We start from the raw sequence: 13,765 nt of genomic DNA on the forward strand, positions 1-13,765 counted from the left end.
GGGATTAGTGACGTAGATAAGACCAACATTATCATAGTTCAGCCCTCTCTGCTTTGCTTGGGTACGCCCTCAAAGACGAAGGTGGGGTGGGGAGCGCCGAGTCAGAAGAGAGCTAAAATGGCGGAGGTTGTGAGTCCCTGCTTTTACTCTGTTTGCAAACTCTTGTTTCATTGTTTAAGCGACTAAATCTCTCGAGTAGACGCTGTCTCTTTAGATGCGAGGGCAAAATAGCACTTTATGGACTTCCACAGAGGACATCATGTTTAATACGGTTCCGGAAAAATCCAGTCAGAAGTTGTTCACGGAGTTTTCACAATAACTGCTTCTCATGAACCGAAGCTGGATTTGCGCGACGTCTCCTCTTGAAAGTTGGATTACTGTGCACTTCTGGATCACAGACTGTAAGTATTCATGTTTATTATTTGCCTTTTACTGTACATTACGTAACCGGTAACCGGAGATTAACATAATGTGCGTGTAGAGCTAAGCTTGCAAGCTAATTGTCTTGTGTTGTAATACTGTATTTCATAAACAACGTACCATATTTACACACGTGTATGTTGAATTATGCAGGCTTTCGTTTTTTTTATCGATGTTGGTTTAGACATGTTTACAAACTTGCTAAGTTGCTAAGATAAATACAAATACAAATGCCAGCTAAACTGTTACCGGTAAAATTTGTTCTCATGATCAAACTCAAGAAACTCTAAGTACAGATGATTTGTTTAAAGTTATATGTATTTTACTGTTGTATTTACTTGAAGCTTTCTTAGATTTTGAAACGAAGTAAACACGTAATGTGTGTTGCTCATGTTGGGCCATGTAATATGTAATACATTTACGTTTTAATGAATAGTCTAACGATTTATAGTCGTTGTACTCTATTGTTATAATATTTCTTTTTGACTGAATACATGTTTGTTTTATTTGTCTATATCCTAGATTCGCAGCTGTACACATCCTTCTACACTGTATGCAAACATGCAACATCATTACACACAGTACAAGGAGTCAGACTGGCATATGAGGAGCAAAGGTGTTTAACACATATTTTGTATTTACCTAGTGAAACCACTACCAGTCTTAAATGTATAACTGATGATGACAAAGTTTTTTTTTCTCTGCATAATAATAGGAACCCAGGCAGTAGCATCGTTTCACAATGTTTCCATCATCATCATCAGTGGATGCCTTTGCCGTCCGTAGCCTGAGATTTCAGATTTGCAGCAAAAAAAAAATGATTTTCTCATTTATTGGAATGCTGTGCAGGTATTTAAGTATTTTAGTAACTGTGTTAAATAAAGTAGTATTTACTTTTACAATAAATTAATTGCTTGTTTATATTTTACAGGTATTTGTACCTTGCAGCCATCCATTACAATGTCACCAAGCCGTAACAAAAGCAGGAGAGGGAAAGTACAAGGCTATGTTCCCAAAACACAAATGACATACCGTAAGCAGTAATGTTTTATTTCAAATACATTCATAATTAAAAACTTAATGTATGAAGCAGGGAAATAAATGATCAAAACAAAAGATTTATTGACTGCAATATTTCTACAGTTATGTGGAGGATGTGATCAGGCTTGTGTTTGATGAGGTATTTGAAGATAAGCTGAAGGAAACCCCGATTCCAATGGACCTGGCATCACAGTTTGAGAGACCTTCAAAGGAGGACGTGATTGCATGCCATCTTCAGTGCAGGGGTCGTCGAAAGCCAAAATTGTGACCGATCTGATCAGGAAGCTCCAAGCGTATCTGGAGAACAACACACGACAGGATGATAACCTTATAGTGTCGTCTTAGATAGCACCAGCTGACAAAGCTTTGATATGCCATTTATCTGAATAGATAGCTGTAAGAAATGAATTGAACAATTTTTGAAACAAGAGCACAATATGGTTACTAAAGTATGTTTATTTGTATATTGTTTAACATTTAAATATATATTTGTAATAAATAAAAAAAACTTTTGATTGACTATTATATTTTCTTTTAAGTTGCATCTTTTGTTCTTTTGGGTACTTTGTTACTATAATGATACTTTAGTGTTATTGGTTTAAAAATGTAATAAAACTTACTCTAGTCCTGCACCTCAAAGGCTTATAGTCGGTACAATAAATGTTCTGTGTGTAGGGATTTAGACAATTTGTGCAAAACCTGGATGATGAATCACGCAGGTAAGAGGCCCTGGAACATGTTGCATTCTCCTTAAAACCTAATAAGTAAAAACATAGCACTTATAAGTAAGCAGTTTTTCATAATAAACTTTACCATAGTGAAATAATGTAGAACATTCATTTCAACAAATACTTTCTTTGTGCTACATTTGGTGTTTCCATATAGTTTGCACAGTAATATAGTATGTAACAGTCTTTTATAATAAAGTTTACAATAGTAAAATAATGTTAATAAGTGAAATAGTTTTATAATCATTTCAACAAATACTTTCTATGTGCTACATTTGGTGTTTCCATATAGTTTGCACAGTAATATAGTATGTAAGCGGTCTTTTATAATAAAGTTTACTATAGTAAAATAATGTTAATAAGTGAAATAGTTTTATAATCATTTCAAATAAAACCTTCTATGTGCTACATTTGGTGTTTACATATAGTTTGCAAAGTAATGTAGTACGTTATAATTACCTTTTGGATGTCTTTGCAACACATTTTCGTCTTCGTTTAGCATTCTGGCAGAGCTAAGGACACCTAAAAAAGTTAAATCCAATCGCGTTCATTGACGGAGATCGTTTACATCGTAACGGCCGTCTGAACTCTCTGGATCGAGCTTGAAGTGGTAAGGCAGTACAGACACCATCGTTTATAGAGAAATATAGCGCTTGTTTACGTTGCCTGTGACTCAGTCAGAACCGGAAAATCCACGCGTAGTCAGGGGCGTAACCTTTCAAACACACGCCGAACCCAGTTGACCAATAACAGTTGAGTAGTCATCTGACCAATCCGAATACACTAGACATTTTGGGAGGCGGAGACAGGAACTAAACCGAGCGTTTTCCAGACATGCAGAAATCGGTGAGGTATGTAAGCAATTTATAAGACTCACAGTGCTCATTTTATGTACTCATTAAAACTTTCATATGAACTATGAATTGGCAACCTCAAAATTAGGCCACATGTATTGGCCTCTGGAAATTTTCTGTGTTCTTTGTCTGCATGCAGGAACACTAGTGTTGGCCACACATCAAAACCATGTGGAGGAATGCGGTTGGTGCCTGTGCTGAACATGAGGACATCCTCCAAAGTCACTCTTATGTTGTAATTCCAGGGCAGCACAGCATCTCCACCTGCACATAAAATATGTGTTTTGTAAACAAAGTGATTCATGGCAAAATTGTTGAATACTTCACATAATCAGAACCTTAATTAAATCCTTAATAATGTTCTTTGTTAAGTTGAAAACCTTTTATCTGTTTAACAGCTGGATTGTTTATTTATGTTTTGTCATAAACCAAGTGTTTATAGTGCCATAAATATTTGTATGAAAATAGCCTGCCAAAAAATATTTTTACATATTTCAGATTATAAACAAAACATTCTCTAGTCTAATCCTTGTCCAGGAAACCAACCCATAATGTTTTTGTCCATATAATAAAATTAACCACAACTGTGAGACAATGCCCAGGACTAAAAGGGATATGAGGGCGAAAAAAATCACAGTTTTTGTTGTACAGTATATTTGCAGACAATGGTGTAGACCACCACAAATGATCTGAATCACTATATTTTAGGAGTCCCTGATGGAATCCACGGAGAAGAACCAGACGGAGGCCACGGAGGATAACCAGATGGAGGCCGCGGAGCAGAACCTGATGGATCAGAACCAGACTGAAGCCGCGGAGCAGAACCAGACGGAGGCCGTGGAGCAGAACCAAACGGAGCAGAACCAGACGGAGGCCACAGAACAGAACAGATGGAGGAGAACCATACGGAGGCCGCTGAGAACTAGACGGAGGCTGGGATACAAAATATATATTGTCAAGCAACATCAGCGATAACTGTAACTTCATTGATAAAGTTATTCAGTGTTTGATTACTGTAATTGCTTTTAATGGTTGTTTTTGAGTAAAATAATATCACACTTTCCAAACCATTTGTATTAGCATTGTATTGCATAAATGTAAGCATTATAAAACATTATTTGCATAACTTCATCATTTTTAACTAACCTGACCACCATGTATTCAATGAATGAATAAGGTTGTTGACTCCAACAAGCCATGTTCCCTTAGGGTTCCAGTCTGCTGCTTGTTTAGTTGCAAGAGTGGACTTGGAGATGTTAAAATAAACTCCTCTGTGGCAGAGGGTACAGCCCCAGCAAAAGAAATTAGGCTCTGTAAACAAAGAACATATGTTAGGCATATAACATTGCTGGTGAAGACAAAAGAACCCATGAAACATAACAACTAACTAAAATATTAGTGCTTTAGAAGTATCAGGTACCATCAGGTGCTAGCTAAGGTGCCTGGGTTATTAAGGTCTAGTGTAAGGCCTGATGCCAAACCCAGCAGCACAGCATCTCTTAACGAGTTTACGCTTTATCTCTGGATAAATGTACAAAGCTGAGTTGGAGAAAGTTTTTTTTTTTTTGCATCGGACGGATAAAATACTATGACTCACGCGTTTACATGCATACTTTTTTCTGTGGATCGGATCACAGATTGGACAACACCACCCCTTTCAATAAGATCAAAATTAGCCAATAATTAGACGCTACAAATGTCAAACGTAAACGATTTTTATCAGTTCGTGTGCACACAGCTGAAAGCTATGCAACTAAACCGGTTGCTGTATATTGATATTGAAAAGCAACACATTTTAGTGGCACTGTGACAACCACAGTACAGGCATAATGACAGTATATTAATAAATACCACTTACCATTTATTAGTTAATTGTACTTCGTCGACAACGATGCCTAGCAGGTTGGTCCTATAAAACTCCATGGCTATCATGTCTCTTGCCATATCCAAACATTGTTCTTGGATATGAAATTGTTTAATGCCAAAAGTCGCTTTTTTAAATAAAAGTTCAACAAGTTCTAAGTTCTAAGGCTGCATTGAAAAGTAACTTCGCGTCTGCTGTAGCGACATTGGATAAACAAAACTGCTTCGTTGTGTCGCATAGACGTCTTCATCAGCTTGGTGCCCGCTCCCCGTTCAGTGATTGGTTCCCTATTTCAGGGGAAAAAAAGGTCCATAGTTTCATGCTAGACTTGCATCGTGAATAAATTTGCGCAAGGCAGCATGGGGAAACCCAGGCTAATGAAGTGTGAAGGGTAATTATTAGTTTGTATATTTAAAGTGTTTTACTGTGTAAATGTCACAAGGTGACGATCTTTTCGGGGGCGGAACCGAAAATTTGGAAAGTTCGGTTCTGCCCGGAAGTTTCCGTCCGGACCGAGAAAGAGAGACACCGGACTTCCGGTAGCGCCGCGAGAGTTAATATCATCAAATCGAGCGCAGCTGTGTGTAGTTAAGAGGAGCGCCGGGTGATTGGAGGAAACGAGCATACAGGGCAGTATTTAAGAGCAGTCCAAATCACAGTTTGGTGGGGTTGTTGACGTTGTACTGAAGTGCTGTGTGTACTCATCGGGTGCGTTGCTGGTGGCGGTCCGGCTCTCTTTCCCAGGCTGAAGCGGTGTAGTTGGAGAGATATTGTGAACCTTAAAGGTTGAAAAACGAACGGATGAAATTGTAAACAAAGCCACAACATAAGGAGAAGAACGGAGTAAATGTGAGTACAGACCTGCAAGTGGATTGTGTAAACGCTGGAGAGACGCCCTGTTTTGCAGGATTGATGTTTTACCTGTTGTGTGGACCAGAAGCAAAGGACAGTGAGATAAATCGTTTACAGTACTTGTGAGTATAACATTTGGTGAAGACGCTTTGTATACTAACCTGTATTTCCAGTGGATACCTCCAAGAGAAGGAGGGCGGCCCTACCCCTGAGATAGCGTGGTGGGCAAGCCGAGGAAATATTCAACGGAAGCTAAGCGCAGCGACAAGACCATCAGCTAGACCAAATTTTCCATCACCAATCGGACCTGGGCAAAGTGGAAAGAGACGGGCGTCCTTTGTGTACACTTGAGCATGGTGGGTGAGTCGTTGTGCTGTGGAAACTTTCACTTTTGACGTGGTGCTGTGTACTGCTGTGTATTGCTGTGTGCCTTGTCAGACAAACCCCCGCCTTCGTACACTTTGTCCAAGGAAGACGAAGAGGTTGCCGGTCTTAGCAGAGAACATCTGAATATATGCTGTGAATACACTTTAGGTCTATGTAGCGAAGCGGTGTCACGGAAACGATCTCCCGTCCAGACGTTAGGGTGTTTCTGAAGAACGGCGGTGAAGAACTGAACGATTGGTATACGTGTGAGTACAATTAAAGGTCACTACTGTTTGATGCTTTTACCTATATAATACTTACTGTTGCAGAGAGTGAGGTGTAGGAACTCCGCCGTCCCGGGCCTCTACAAAGGGGCGCCCCTGCTCGGGATACTATCGCCTAACGGCAGACAGAGAAGAGCAGCGCTCGGCCTGGTGTGACGGCGTGACGTGTCCACCCCTCTGTGACCAACGAGCTCGTCGTGAGGGTTCGTCCCCGACGCCGCCCGGAAAACTACTTGTTGATCTGACCTATCGAGAGAAACCAATTGTTGTAAGTCCGCCATCTGGTTGTGTTATATTGGCCCAGTGTTTCCTCTAGGATTTTTTTCAGCTGTGGCGGCAGGGGGCGCCCATGATGATTATAAATGTAAAAAAAAAATTTATGTAGAATATAGGCTACAGTAAACTAACATGTATTTTTTTATAATTTTCACGCTGTCATTTACTTTTCCTTATATTTATAGCATATTGCTTTTCTATGTTTGATCTAAACTGTATTTTCTTAAAAAAACGTTACACAGCTGCGTAAGTAGTTTGGATATTTCATTGTAGTTTTAATGTAGTGTGCATTGCAAGTTCGTCCTCGTGTTTAGCGTACAGAGCTGTTACAAAGTCATGCAGTCCTGTTTGATAATCCGCACCGCTGTGATTGACAGAACAACCGACCAGTTATCCGACATCAGCAGCAATTTTATTTCACACCCGTACCATTTGACATTAAGACTGTGACCCCGAGCCGGTCACACCGCAAATCGCGCAGTTAAATATAAACCTTTACCGGTCTTCAGACAGATCTTAAACACAAATAAGCACGGGTCATTTAAAAACGAGTCGAATTTTGGTCTTGGATGTTAGACCCGCATTTAATCTTGTCTATTGAGTCCCGACCTGCATCTACAACACAAATGACACGCGAATAGCCTATTACACCCGTTAGATCAAATATTATGCGGTTCACCCGCGGGTACCCCGACCCTGCTGTTTCGTCTGAAAACAGATAAAACAGTCTCACCGTCTGCCTCAAGTTTCTATTACCAACGTTCTTCTCTTCCACGGGAATAATGTAAGTTTCCTTACAAACAGATTCGACTATTAATGTCTTGCAGTCGCATATAAGTAGTATTCAGTATTTAGCCTTTTGTTTTTGGACAAATATCTTATCATTTAATGTGAAACTTTGTGAGTGTCGATCTAAAGCACAGACGATTGACTGACAGCTGAGCGCTCAGCAGTGCGCTGCATTTATAGCCTATACTGAATAACTAATGGCCAGATAAGTTGATAATATGAGTACAGTGATTCCAAATGAATGTCCAAAAACTCGTCATATGTTAAATCAAAAGTTTAATTATGTCTTTTCTCGCAGCCCTGCGCTGTGTTGGTGTAGATATGCGCCGGTGAACATCATATGCGTGATGACCTTGCAGCTTAAATCACCCTAAATTTATAGTCATAAAGATAAAAGTAAAACAACATTCGCAACTTCAAATGATGTATTTTTATTTTTGTAAACTCACAATAAGGAGAAAACCTTGTGCTTATTTATAATCATTAAAAACATGACGTGCTTTCTGCTGGTTTGGTTTTAGAGCGCGTCACAAAAAAAGAACAGAAACTCAAATACTTTTTTATTCGTTTTGTCAATTTAATAATTATTTAAGTGCAACATATTTCGTATAGGCTTATTTATTTTATTATTATTTCTCAAAACAGAAACGTAGCTTAATAATCCTCTGTTGATTTAAATCTATTTGTGCATGAAACTAAACCCATGGAGGAAATTATGATATTTTAGGAGATTTATTTATAAATGAGTGAACAACGCAAATCCAGAAAGGAATTTATTTCAAGACAGCCAGTCTCGCAGTAGCTTTTTTGCGAGCTCCCGCTGTGGGTTTTGTCTAGAAGGGATACAGCAAATGCCGAAAAGTTACGGATTAGATTTGGAGGTAGGATTATTAGGATGAAAACAGCGGTTCTGGCTAAATTAGATACAAATACATCCTACAATCGTGTGAAATTTTGTGTTTAGAGTTGGGTTTGGTTAAAGGATTAGGATAAAACAGTGCTCATCCAACGAGATTTCGTTTGCTGTATCCCTTCTATCCACAACCGCAGGCGTGGCGGGGATGTTTTATGAGTGGCGGGCCGCCACGGTTGAATGTATATAGCGGAAACACTGTTGGCCCCTTTCTAAGTCTGTTGATTGCAGGGACGGAGAACGCCCCGCACCGAAACGGAACGCAATAAGGATCCTGTAAGAGAACGAATTGTGTGAAACTTGTACCTACTGTGAGCTGTAGTCAGCGAAGAGGTGAGAGCAAAGCCAAGTCGAAATTAACTGTGTCTTTGTGTCCCAGCCGCTGCCTGTGGAACAAGAGAACGAGAGTGAGCACCAAAAGAACGAGCTGTGTGAAACCTGTACTTACCAAGAGCTGTATCCAGCGAAGAGCTGAGAGCCATCCAAGTCAGATTAACTGTGTCTTTGTGTCCCAGCCGCTGCCTGTGGAACAAGAGAACGAGAGTGAGCACCAAGAGAACGAGCTGTGTGAAACCTGTACTTACCAAGAGCTGTATCCAGCGAAGAGGTGAGAGCCATCCAAGTCAGATAAACTGTGTCTTTGTGTCCCCTCCGCTGCCTGTGGAACAAAAGAACAAGAGCGAGCACCAAGAGAACGAGCTGTGTGAAACCTGTACTTACCAAGAGCTGTATCCAGCGAAGAGGTGAGAGCCATCCAAGTCAGATAAACTGTGTCTTTGTGTCCCCTCCGCTGCCTGTGGAACAAAAGAACAAGAGCGAGCACCAAGAGAACGAGCTGTGTGAAACCTGTACTTACCAAGAGCTGTATCCAGCGAAGAGGTGAGAGCCATCCAAGTCAGATTAATTGTATCTTTGTGTCCCAGCCGGTCGCCTGTGGAAAAAGAGAACAAGCTGTGTGAAATCTGTACTTACCAAGAGCTGTATCCAGTGAAGAGGTGAGAGCCATCCAAGTCCGATTAACTGTGTCTTTGTGTCCCAGTCGCTGCCTGTGGAAAAAGAGAACGAGAGTGAGCACCAAGAGAACGAGCTGTGTGAAACCTGTACTTACCGAGAGCTGTAGCCAGCGAAGAGGTGAGAGCTATCCAAGTCAGACTAACTGTGTCTTTGTGTGCCAGCCACTGCCTGTGGAGAGAAAGAGAAGGAGAGTGAACAAACGACAAAGAACTGTACGAGCCCGAGTGGTGAAGTCCTCGCGAAGTGGAATACAGGTACGCAGACAAGAGATTCACTTCGACAACTCATACTGTTTTACCTCTGCCTCCAGGAAGGAAAAGGAGGGCGCCACGGATAGCGGGGACAGGCAGGAGCCTGTTTTCTACGTCTCCCTTGGGCCTACAGCGCCTTGGACCCCCGTTGCCCCCTTTCTGTCACTCGCTTGGCCATAGCCTGCCTGGAAGGCAGAGCAAGAGTTTAGTTTTAATTGCCCTTTCCCCAAGTCTTTTTAAATATTTAAATAAATAAAGATTGTTTCATATATTTTACCTGTTCTTGTCGTTGTCTGGTCATTGGGTTGGCTTTGGGGACCTCCTCGAGGTGGAAGTGGAGAAGGGGCGTGGCTGTTAGTTGAACCGTAGCCAGCCCCTGGGCGTGACATAAATATTCAATATTATTTCAAGTATACTTTTATGATTTGTTTACATTAAAGAGCACCAATTATGCTAATAAATTAGCACGTTAGCACGTTATTGTAATATCCCATAGTACATACATGTTATTAAAACTTGAACTAATGCACTGTGAGTCTTATAAATTGCTTACATACCTCACCGATTTCTGCATGTCTGGAAAACGCTCGGATTTAGTTCCTGTCTCCGCCTCCCAAAATGTCTAGTGTATTCGGATTGGTCAGATGACTACTCAACTGTTATTGGTCAACTGGGTTCGGCGTGTGTTTGAAGGGTTACGCCCCTGACTACGCGTGGGTTTTCCGGTCCTGACTGAGAGTCACAGGCAACCTAAACGAGCGCTATATTTCTCTATAAACGATGGTGTCTGTACTGCCTTACCACTTCGAGCTCGATCCAGAGAGTTCAGACGGCTGTTACGATATAAACGATCTCCGTCAATGAACGCGATTGGATTTAACTTTTTTAGGTGTCCTTAGTTCTGCCAGAATGCTAAACGAAGACGAAAATGTGTTGCAAAGACATCCAAAAGGTAATTATAACGTACTACATTACTTTGCAAACTATATGGAAACACCAAATGTAGCACATAGATGGTTTTATTTGAAATGATTATAAAACTATTTCACTTATTAACATTATTTTACTATAGTAAACTTTATTATAAAAGACTGCTTACATACTATATTACTGTGCAAACTATATGGAAACACCAAATGTAGCACATAGAAAGTATTTGTTGAAATGATTATAAAACTATTTCACTTATTAACATTATTTTACTATAGTAAACTTTATTATAAAAGACTGTTACATACTATATTACTGTGCAAACTATATGGAAACACCAAATGTAGCACAAAGAAAGTATTAATTGAAATGAATGTTCTACATTATTTCACTATGGTAAACTTTTTTTATGAAAGACTGCTTACTTATAAGTGCTATGTTTTTACTTATTAGGTTTTAAGGAGAATGCAACAGGTTCCAGGGCTTCTTACCTGCGTGATTCATCATCCAGGTTTTGCACAAATTGTCTAAATCCCTACACACAGAACATTTATTGTACCGACTATAAGCCTTTGAGGCGCAGGACTAGAGTAAGTTTTATTACATTTTTAAACCAATAACACTAAAGTATCATTATAGTAACAAAGTACCCAAAAGAACAAAAGATGTAACTTTAAAGAAAATATAATAGTCAGTCAAAAGTTTTTTTATTTATTACAAATATATATTTAAATGTTAAACAATATACAAATAAACATACTTTAGTAACCATATTGTGCTCTTGTTTCAAAAATTGTTCAATTCATTTCTTACAGCTATCTATTCAGATAAATGGCACAGCAAAGCTTTGTCAGCTGGTGCTATTTAAGACGACACTATAAGGTTATCATCCTGTCGTGTGTTGTTCTCCAGATATGCTTGGAGCTTCCTGATCAGATCGGTCACAATTTTGGCTTTCGACGACCCCTGCACTGAAGATGGCATAGAAATTACGTCCTCCTTTGAAGGTCTCTCAAACTGTGATGCCAGGTCCATTGGAATCGGGGTTTCCTTCAGCTTATCTTCAAATACCTCATCAAACACAAGCCTGATCACATCCTCCACATAACTGTAGAAATATTGCAGTCAATAAATCTTTTGTTTTGATCAGTTATTTCCCTGCTTCATACATTAAGTTTTTAATTATGAATGTATTTGAAATAAAACATTACTGCTTACGGTATGTCACTTGTGTGTTTTGGGAACATAGCCTTGTACTTTTCCTCTCCTGCTTTTGTTACGGCTTGGTGACATTGTAATGGATGGCTGCAAGGTACAAATACCTGTAAAATATAAACAAGCAATTAATTTATTGTAAAAGTAAATACTACTTTATTTAACACAGTTACTAAAATACTTAAATACCTGCACAGCATTCCAATAAATAAGAAAATCAAATTTTTTTTGCTGCAAATCTGAAATCTCAGGCTACGGACGGCAAAGGCATCCACTGATGATGATGATGGAAACATTGTGAAACGATGCTACTGCCTGGGTTCCTATTATTATGCAGAGAAAAAAAACTTTGTCATCATCAGTTATACATTTAAGACTGGTAGTGGTTTCACTAGCTAAATACATCATGTGTGTTACACACCTTTGCTCCTCATATGCCAGTCTGACTCCTTGTACTGTGTGTAATGATGTTGCATGTTTGCATACAGTGTAGAAGGATGTGTACAGCTGCGAATCTAGGATATAGACAAATAAAACAAACATGTATTCAGTCAAAAAGAAATATTATAACTATAGAGTACAACGACTATAAATCGTTAGACTATTCATTAAAACGTAAATGTATTACATATTACATGGCCCAACATTAGCAACACACATTACGTGTTTACTTCGTTTCAAAATCTAAGAAAGCTTCAAGTAAATACAACAGTAAAATACATATAACTTTAAACAAATCATCTGTACTTAGAGTTTCTTGAGTTTGATCATGAGAACAAATTTTACCGGTAACAGTTTAGCTGGCATTTGTATTTGTATTTATCTTAGCAACTTAGCAAGTTTGTAAACATGTCTAAACCAACATCGATAAAAAAAAACGAAAGCCTGCATAATTCAACATACACGTGTGTAAATATGGTACGTTGTTTATGAATTACAGTATTACAACACAAAACAGTTCGCTTGCAAGCTTAGCTCTACACGCACATTATGTTAATCTCCGGTTACCGGTTACGTAATGTACAGTAAAAGGCAAATAATAAACATGAATACTTACAGTCTGTGATCCAGAAGTGCACAGTAATCCAACTTTCAAGAGGAGACGTCGCGCAAATCCAGCTTCGGTTCATGAGAAGCAGTTATTGTGAAAACTCCGTGAACAACTTCTGACTGGATTTTTCCGGAACCGTATTAAACATGATGTCCTCTGTGGAAGTCCATAAAGTGCTATTTTGCCCTCGCATCTAAAGAGACAGCGTCTACTCGAGAGATTTAATCGCTTAAACAATGAAACAAGAGTTTGCAAACAGAGTCAAAGCAGGGACTCACAACCTCCGCCATTTTAGCTCTCTTCTGACTCGGCGCTCCCCACCCCCGTCTTTGAGGGCGTACCCAAGCAAAGCAGAGAGGGCTGAACTATGATAATGTTGGTCTTATCTACGTCACTAATCCCAGGAAGTAAACTGTTGCCTACAATCCGAGTGTTTTTTGTAGTCCTCGAACGTTAGAGACGATAACTCGCGTCATCGTTTTCTTTGAGGTATGTACTTTTTGAATATCGTTAGCATGTACTAATGCACACTTACACACAAAAGGATGTTTAAAAACGTGTATCCCATAATAGGTGCTCTTTAAGATTTAAGTGTTTTTATATTTTGGATACATAGTAATCTTCTATAAAAATCATATTTACAATGTTTCATTCACAATTTGCAAAATCATGTGCAATTAAGCACAAACCCGCTTAAAGGGCTGTTTACATTATAACGATAACTAAAACTATAAAAAATATAGTTTTGAAAATCCGTTTTATATTAAAGAGAATTGTGTAGTTAAACCACTTTAATTTTCAGGTTATTTCCACTTTAATGTTAAAATTACTGAATATGAATACTGGAACTGAAAGGAAGTACCACCTGTTATAGAAGCCATTTCTGCCTCAGTCATCCTCCGATTCACAATATGTGT

The 13,765-nt window shown here is 39.1% G+C and overlaps 3 long non-coding RNA genes across 3 annotated transcripts; 1 reads left to right on the forward strand and 2 right to left on the reverse strand.

Annotated features, from left to right (window-relative positions):
• The first annotated feature begins 100 nt into the window (after window positions 1-100).
• On the forward strand, window positions 101-1,701 carry LOC135718418 (uncharacterized). The gene is made up of 5 exons (XR_010520774.2): window positions 101-401; window positions 943-1,036; window positions 1,136-1,269; window positions 1,352-1,453; window positions 1,564-1,701. It is a non-coding gene; the product is annotated as an uncharacterized lncRNA (long non-coding RNA).
• Window positions 1,625-3,060, reverse strand: LOC141282876 (uncharacterized). The gene is made up of 3 exons (XR_012337735.1): window positions 2,649-3,060; window positions 2,082-2,218; window positions 1,625-1,758 (listed from the first exon to the last, which is right to left on the reverse strand). It is a non-coding gene; the product is annotated as an uncharacterized lncRNA (long non-coding RNA).
• An 8,967-nt stretch (window positions 3,061-12,027) lies between these two features.
• On the reverse strand, window positions 12,028-13,427 carry LOC135718417 (uncharacterized). Its single transcript, XR_010520773.2, has 3 exons — window positions 12,855-13,427; window positions 12,219-12,312; window positions 12,028-12,120 (listed from the first exon to the last, which is right to left on the reverse strand). It is a non-coding gene; the product is annotated as an uncharacterized lncRNA (long non-coding RNA).
• Window positions 13,428-13,765: the final 338 nt, after the last annotated feature.

Source organism: Paramisgurnus dabryanus, chromosome 10 (assembly GCF_030506205.2).
Source record: "Paramisgurnus dabryanus chromosome 10, PD_genome_1.1, whole genome shotgun sequence".
NCBI lineage: Eukaryota > Metazoa > Chordata > Actinopteri > Cypriniformes > Cobitidae > Paramisgurnus > Paramisgurnus dabryanus.